Here is an 8,094-nt window from a genome sequence, read left to right as displayed (position 1 = left end):
ATTCTGTACATTGATTTCATTTTTTTTCTTTAAGAAACACATAAAAATCTGAAGTTTAATTAAAATTTGTTTTCTTTTCATGATGTTTAATAAAAAATTCTAAGTGATTAATAAATAGTCATTTTAGGAATATCTGAAATTTTGACTGAAGTATAAGACTGCTTTTGAACATGATGCCTAATTACATGCTGTCCTTTCTCTCCAGATTCAATTGACCATATTCAACCAAACCTGCCTCAAAGCACCCTTGAATTAAGAAAAATCTTGGGGATAGGGGTTTCAGGATCGGATAGGGCCCCAATAATGGATCAAAGTTTTAATGGTAATATATACTCAGCTACGTTAAGGAAGGCCTAAGTTCACATCTGTGATGCACCGTATGGGAAGTTTCATTGTGACGTCATTAAAAATTTAACAATAGACAAAAATCTATTCAACCTCATGATGATGTGTAATTTACAACTTGCATTCATTTATTTTATCAATTATTCATAAAAGCTTGTACAGTCACAACATTTGATAGCAATACTGCCGAGTTATTACTTATAAGAAGCAAATCTATTGTCATAAATGACGTCACTAGCCTTGACTTGATGCAGTACAAGTGATCCAGAGGAGTGGATCCATTGGTTTAATAATTACAAAAATGCTTAAATAAATATAAAACCATCACCAATATTTAAATCTAATCAATGAAATTAAAAGGAAATTATTTCTTTAAAACAATAATGTAGATTATTAATTTATCTAGGTGCTATGGAGCTGCACAAAGACAGATAATTTATGTAAAGAATATTGCTAACACGATACCTGTATACCCGATTAACCTCAAAAGTGCAAGGGCATAGACTAGACTGTTTGAGATGAAATGCGGAATATCAATTGCTTATATCAAGTATATTTAGAAAAGTGCTGGGAGCTGATTCTGGTCGGCATAACATTATTTTTATTTATGACAGAATTTAAGCAAAGTGAAAATTTTGAGCTATTATACGCATTTTCGTCAGAATTACGAGTATTTCCCTAACAGCTCAAAGTAGCTCCCAGCACGTTTTGGGAAGCCGATGTATATCTTTTTTAATATGTATATTTTTTTTCTCCAAAAACATGCGTATGCCCTTGCACTAGCATCATTTTCTACATTCAGCTGAACAATTCTATTTTTATACCAGTCACGTGACACACAGCTGATACATGCAATGTAACTGGTACTGAGTAAGCCACAAACCTATCCATTATGGATATCTATATTACCTTTCCTACATGTTAACATTTACTTTGTTACAAAGATTTTTTTTTTTTTAAAAATAATACCTACGGTATTAAGAATGTACTAAGATCGCATTTTCCATTTGCTTCCTTAACATAGCTGAGTAGGGGAAAAACTTAAAATCTTCTGTAAAGAGCAACAAGGCAATGATTCTTCATATTTACATCCAAGCCTCCTCAGGTAGTCTTGATTCAAGTTTGTTCAAATCATTGTCCCCGTGGTAATAATGTGCCATATATGAGATCAACAATAACACCATGGTCCTAATTTTTCATATATACATAAAACAAAGCTGAAGATAACGAACAATGATCGATCTCGTAAATCCTGTAAGCAAAACGAATCGCGAACAGGCCCCAAGACCATAAACTGAGAACAGACTTAAGTCCAAATTTTGATTTTGAATATCTTGAATTCTAATAAACATGAAAACTTTCAGGTTTGTTTAATTCATAAATTCATACACATGTTGAAAATTTCGTTTAATTACCAACATTATTTCAAAAATTATATTGATTTGAAATTTTGACTTAAGTCTGTTCTCAGTTTATGGTCTTGGGGCCTGGGCTTACAACTTAACACTTCTCCCTAGATCAGGGACTAGGTGGAGCATCACTGTCAACTGTTTTCACCTGCCCTAGGCCCTCTGTGTCAAAATTAGTGTAAAGCATGACTTTACAGTTGATACGAAATAAGTCATTAAAAATACGATCCATCGATAAGTTGTATTTGCAAACAAGGTCATTATATCGACCATATAATTTGCAATGCAATATGCTAACTTCAAACGAGATTGTTAAAAGACCTGTAATATCCTGTTTCGGCTTAAAAATTGATCGTACTCGCAACATGCTCTTGCCTGTTGAATTAACACCATATGCATGTGATATTGGGACATTACTGCATAAATAATGGAAGAGTTTACTGGGATATATCGATCGAGTCGACATATGAAGGAAAATAACTATTCTTAATTGATAAGACGTCGTCAATATATCTCAATGTTATATTAAGGTCATTAGAGATTTCTTCTTATCAAGTAAAAGTTCTTGAATGAATACTGCTTCATAACAATATGAACAAAGAAATAAAATCAGTGCCTAATTCCACAACAATCCGTTTTTTCCTTAAAATTCAATATGCCAACAAAGGGATTGACGCGGTTAATATAAGTAATATTCTTAATCACAAAAGGGTCCAGTCTTGTATTTCACCATATTTCAAGTTAAAGACTACCGTATATACTCGCCTATAAGTCGGTTTGCCTATAAGTCGGTTGTATTTTTTGAGGTTATTTTGGAGGGATTTGCTATTGACCCGCTTAAAAGTCGGAACAACTTTTTGCCAGAATCAGTTTACAATTTCAAATCAATGCTCTGATGTTTAACCTGGTTTCGATTAATATTTTTTTTAGAAATACTTAATTTTAAATCATTAAAAAAATATATCATGCACACACTTAAGATAAAAATAAAGTTATTAAAATATGTAAATACTTGTACTTTATGTGTAATTTTAGAATACATAAATGATATAATATATCTAGATTTTGTTCAATGATATTCGTGGGTAAATGTGAATAAAATACTACACTTTGCCCTCCAGAAAAAAATACTAATCTTTTTATGACTCGCCTATAAGTCGGACATAGAGTTTTGGACCGATATTTAACTCCCAAAAAACCGACTTATAGGCTAGTATATACGGTACACCTTGTATTTCCTACAAATATACATCGACTATTGCTCTCAAACTTTTTAATTACAAGAAAACTTTACAGGGCCTGGATATCGAATATCTGAAACATAATCCTCCATCGTGTTCATGTTCTTCTTCGCCCTATAACTATTAGTCCTGCTGGACACGTTATTACTGGTGACGTAAATATAGTTAATAATGAGGACCTAAGATCACTAATTTTAAAAGGTCCTAAATTTAGAGAACCCCGATCCTTCAACTGGCGTCGGAAATTCATAAATATTATGGATTCTGTAGAGGACTACGCAAGGCGATGGGCCAGACATGAAAAAGAAGACCTTGAAACTTTGTCAGAATGGATTAAATGTATCAGATGTATGTTAAAATCACGCTTTAAAAGATTAAGGGGCAAGATGAGAGCCATCTATCCTTCTGTATTCAATAATCCAGAAGTGAAAAAAGAATAAGATAGATTACATGATCAGTACATACTGGTCCCTGCTGACAAAGCAGGTAACAACATTGTCTTTGTTTGTAAGGCTCATTATATTAAATGTATTTTAGAGGAACTTGGATTTAATTCTACAAGTGGTAATCCAACTCGTAGTTCCCTTTCTAAGGAAGAAATTCTTCAAAATCATATGTCAGGTTTGAATATTTTTAATATTCCAAACAACCAAAATGAATTTGAATTACCATATTTATACTGGATTCCGAAACTTCATAAAAATCCTTACAAACAAAGATACATAGCGGGTTCCAGTAAATGTTCAACCAAGCCTCCTTCTTAACTCCTCACTAAGATATTAACAGTGGTGAAGGAGAAACTTCAAGAGTACTGTGCAACAATATATTCGAGAAGTGGTGTAAATCAGATGTGGATACTTAAAAATTCCAAGGAACTTTTGGAAAATTTGAAATCACAAGATTTTACCAAAATCAACAGCTTAAAAACTTACGACTTTTCTACTTTATACACTACCATTCCCCACGATAAATTAAAGTCCAGGCTTTTTGATATAATTGACTGCTGTTTTTTCAATAAAAATGGAACTCGTAAATATACTTACCTTGTCATTGGTCATTTGCAATTATTTTGTTAAATAAAATTCTGATTGTACACACAAGTACTCTGAAGTTGACATTAGAAAGATGCTTGAGTTTCTGATTGACATTATCTATGTGGTTTTTGGAGACCAGGTCTTCCAACAATCTGTTGGAATTCCCATGGGTACCAATTGCGCCCCATTATTAGCAGACCTTTTTTTGTATTCATATGAAGCAGAATTTGTCCAAAATCTTGTACGTGAAAAGAAGAAAACACTTGCCAGGCCTTCAACTCGACATTTAGATATATCTAAAATTGTAAAGAACCAGTCACACGAATCATGTGAAAGTTTCCGAGAACCATTTTAATTGAAGAAGTAGTTGACAATGATGTCAAAAAGTCAGTCTTTAAGTTGTCGTGAGGAATGACTCTATCAAGCTTAGAAAAATCGTATGTTTGGGTGCTTTTCATTTTTTAAAAAAAAAATCAGTGATTTTAAATTTTCTTGTAGTTCTTTGGAGTTTTTGAGAATACACACTTAATTTACATCACGTTTTGAATATGTTGTTGCACAGTACCTCTTAAGTTTGTCCTTCACAGCAGTTAATATTTTCGTGAGTAGTAAAATTAGGAGCTTGTTGGAGCTTTTCCTGGATCAAACAATGTATTCTAATATTAAAAGACTTAGTATTATGTCACCTATATATATGGGCAGTGAACTTGAGCATATTGTTATACATTATAGTGGTTTGTCAATTTGTAGTATGTATGATGTGTACTTTAGAATGTCCCTAATATTCACAGGTTTGTGGATATGTTATTTTAGTGATGTTTTGATGTTTGTGGTCAAAAATTAACATCCACTTGTAATTCTATTAGAAATAATATATTGTTTATTTCTTTTCACTATTCAGTTCGTTTTATTGATGCAGTACACATTGCACTATACTGACAATGTCATGTAAAGAAATGTTTTATTGTGTTACTGATCGGTCTTGCAAGATATTGTTGAACATGCAGTAAGGGACAATGATGTTTTTCATCATTATTTACCATATTATAGTCTGTCCCATGACCTGAACGTCACCACTTTTTGCAAGATATCTCAAAATATATAAATACCTTGCCTTTCAACATAGGATCGATCGTAATCTAGACGCTAATGGACGAATTTACCATGTTAAATCCCCGGAGACTAGACAATCCCCAAAGTTTGGGGAAAAAAATCAAATTATCGATCGTTCCTTGGTTGAAAGCCAAGGTATTTATATACAATGTCATGTATTTTGAGATATCTTGCAAAAGGTGGTGATGTTCCGGTCGAAGGACAAACTATTAGAGTGTAATTAACTAACTTGTTTTGGTATTATAACACGTGTAGTACATTCGGCAACTGTTTAAATCCTTTCTAGTATTACCGGTAGTAGATTATAAATTCAAGTCATTTCAACTGGAATATCTTTTTTTAAATTTGTCTACTCGGTAAAGATTAAATACCAAGGAAATGGAGTTATGCCTTTTTGAGTTATCATTATATGAAAACAATACAGTTCATGATCATCATCTTCTTTGTCCGAACCTAAACCCTTTATCTGAGGCAATGTAATTCCAGATAGGCTATTTAATTGGAAAAAGTAATTAAATAGAATAAAAACGTGTTGTATATTTTTCATTATCTACTTTAACTTGCATTTATGAAGAATGATCTCGACATCTCTTTATTTCCCATAAAAATTAACTATTCGATAAAATTGAATCAACAGAAGTGTTAATTCACATCTTATTTCATTTGAGACAGGCATGATTTCAAAAGTAGCGATTTTCAAGTTCAATATTTATGACTCTGAAATGTTCGTCGATTTATTCTCTAGTGTCAGATAAGGTTTAAGGACATATGCAACGTAGTTTGAACTTTATTGTCTTTTTCCCTGGAGTTGAAGAGTTCCAATAATTCAAGGAAGTGTGTGTAACATTTTAATGTCTATATATGGTGTTGTACACTAGTTTGGATAAACAAAACATCTAGAATATATGTTTAGTAATTTTTGTATATTTTCCTTTGAATTATACAAGAAATTTCATCAATTGATATCTTTTCAAAACCCCTGGTAAGGCATGCTGAGTTTTAGTCTACGAACATCTGATGGCACTATAAACTTAAATTAAGAATATCCTGAAAATGCATCAGTAGGTAAGGTACGTTGCGTATGTCCTTAATTCAGCATTTAGTATGTAGATAGATGTGGATATGCGCATTTTACCTAGTTAGCTCAATGCTGTTCGCTGTAAATCACGGTCAATGAGAGAACTGATAAGGAATAGTCCTGTTTTAGCGATGATTGTTATTTATTGCATGTTATCTCAAACAAAATTTGTCCTCATATATTTTAAAAGCTGTACTTGTGTTCGATGCATTTACTTATCAAATCCAACTCAGTGCCGTTGCCCCCATAAAAGATAATTACGGTGAACATAAGTACAATGAACACATCAATACTCCAAACTGAGACTCTCTATGACAAATTTATAACTGTTGGAATTATTCATTTTCAGTTCAAATTCCAAAAGGTTATCCGAATTCGATTTATGGAAGATCAAGCATCATTCTTCTTCAATAAACTTATTTAATCAGAAAAATGTAATTCAGGTTGTGGTCCAGTGCAAATGTGTGATTTAAGAAGATTTTTTTATCTTCCCATATGAAACACAGCATTTTGACCCAATTTCTGTAGAAAATGTATGTTGGTAACTTAAGATATAACAATAGATATAAGATTGAACAACAAATTTCAAAAGTTTTGTCCCTGGGCCGCTATCTTTGGGGGAGGTGGGGGGGGGGGGACTCAGAGTTCTCATAGTAGCCCTTGTAGTTTTTTTTTTGTTCTCTAACTTTGTCATTTGACATTAAAACCTTTTCATCATATATATATTGATTCCCCCAGGTTGGGGCTACCCATAAATTGAAATAAAAAAAAACACAGTGAATTTTTCGCAGCACTCCCAAGTGCCTGGCAACATAAAGAAAGGAAACACTTTTTCTTTCCCTTTTGACCCCGCAAGGGGACACAATTCTATTAATTTTTTGCAATGTATGGATTAATTGGACTATATGACATCAACATTTTTTTACCCCCACTTTCTAAAAAATAGTTTGCTTAAAGTGTTGTTATTCCGGTCCCTCTGTTCATCTGCCTCTTTATTTTCTTCCTCTTACACTTTAAGCACTTTTGGAATATAGAGAAGACTTTTATAGGCAATTCCTGCTGCTCGATCCTTTTATGCCTAAAATTTATAATAACGTATTGTTTAAGTTAATCCTTTGTAATCTTTCGTAATCTAGATGACAGGAAATACTGATTCTGAACTGATTGTTCTTACCTTCATTTCTACTGATTTTCTACTGATTTGCTTTTAATTCAAATTATTTGAATTTTTTGTTAAAATTTTTCTAGCAACTTGGTTATAATATGACGTTAAATGAAAAAAAAGTTATGTCAAAAGGTAAGGTATTTTTTGAATGACCCTCGTAGTATGATTTATGGTTTATCTAAGGGTTTTTATCATGTATCTAAATTTCTAAAAATTGAAGTACATTAAATTACATGTATATTCTTGAAACACATAATTATCCTTTATTATCATGTAATTTTGATGACGGTCGTAATTAAGTCATGCAACGGGTCCTCGAATTAAAAATCTCTAATTAATTAGATATATAGGTCATAATATATCATAGGTATCAATGGTTAATTAGAACTCGTAAAGCTTATCGTAAGAAATTAATATCGAATAAATTTTTACGATATTTAAATAGACTACACGATGTGGATGGGGGAAATTATGACGATATTCATTTGGTAATGAACGTTCAACCTTTTTACGTATGAACGTCTACTATGAAGAAATAACCAAGAAAATTTGCTGACAAGTAGAGAGGAGAGCAAAAATAACTCGGGACTTCGATTGAATAGTATGAATAACCACATTTGACTTCCTAAATATTGATAACTATGGGAATTTCAAATTCTTCTTCATTCATTTTATTAATAAATTATGATCATGAATAAATACTGAATAC

Source organism: Saccostrea echinata, unplaced genomic scaffold (genome assembly GCF_033153115.1).
Source record: "Saccostrea echinata isolate AGI-Se365-2 ecotype Australia unplaced genomic scaffold, CSIRO_AGI_Sech_v1 ptg000084l, whole genome shotgun sequence".
Classification (NCBI taxonomy): Eukaryota; Metazoa; Mollusca; class Bivalvia; order Ostreida; family Ostreidae; genus Saccostrea; species Saccostrea echinata.
The sequence above is the reverse complement of the archived record's forward strand: the minus strand, read 5'-3'. Positions refer to the sequence as shown.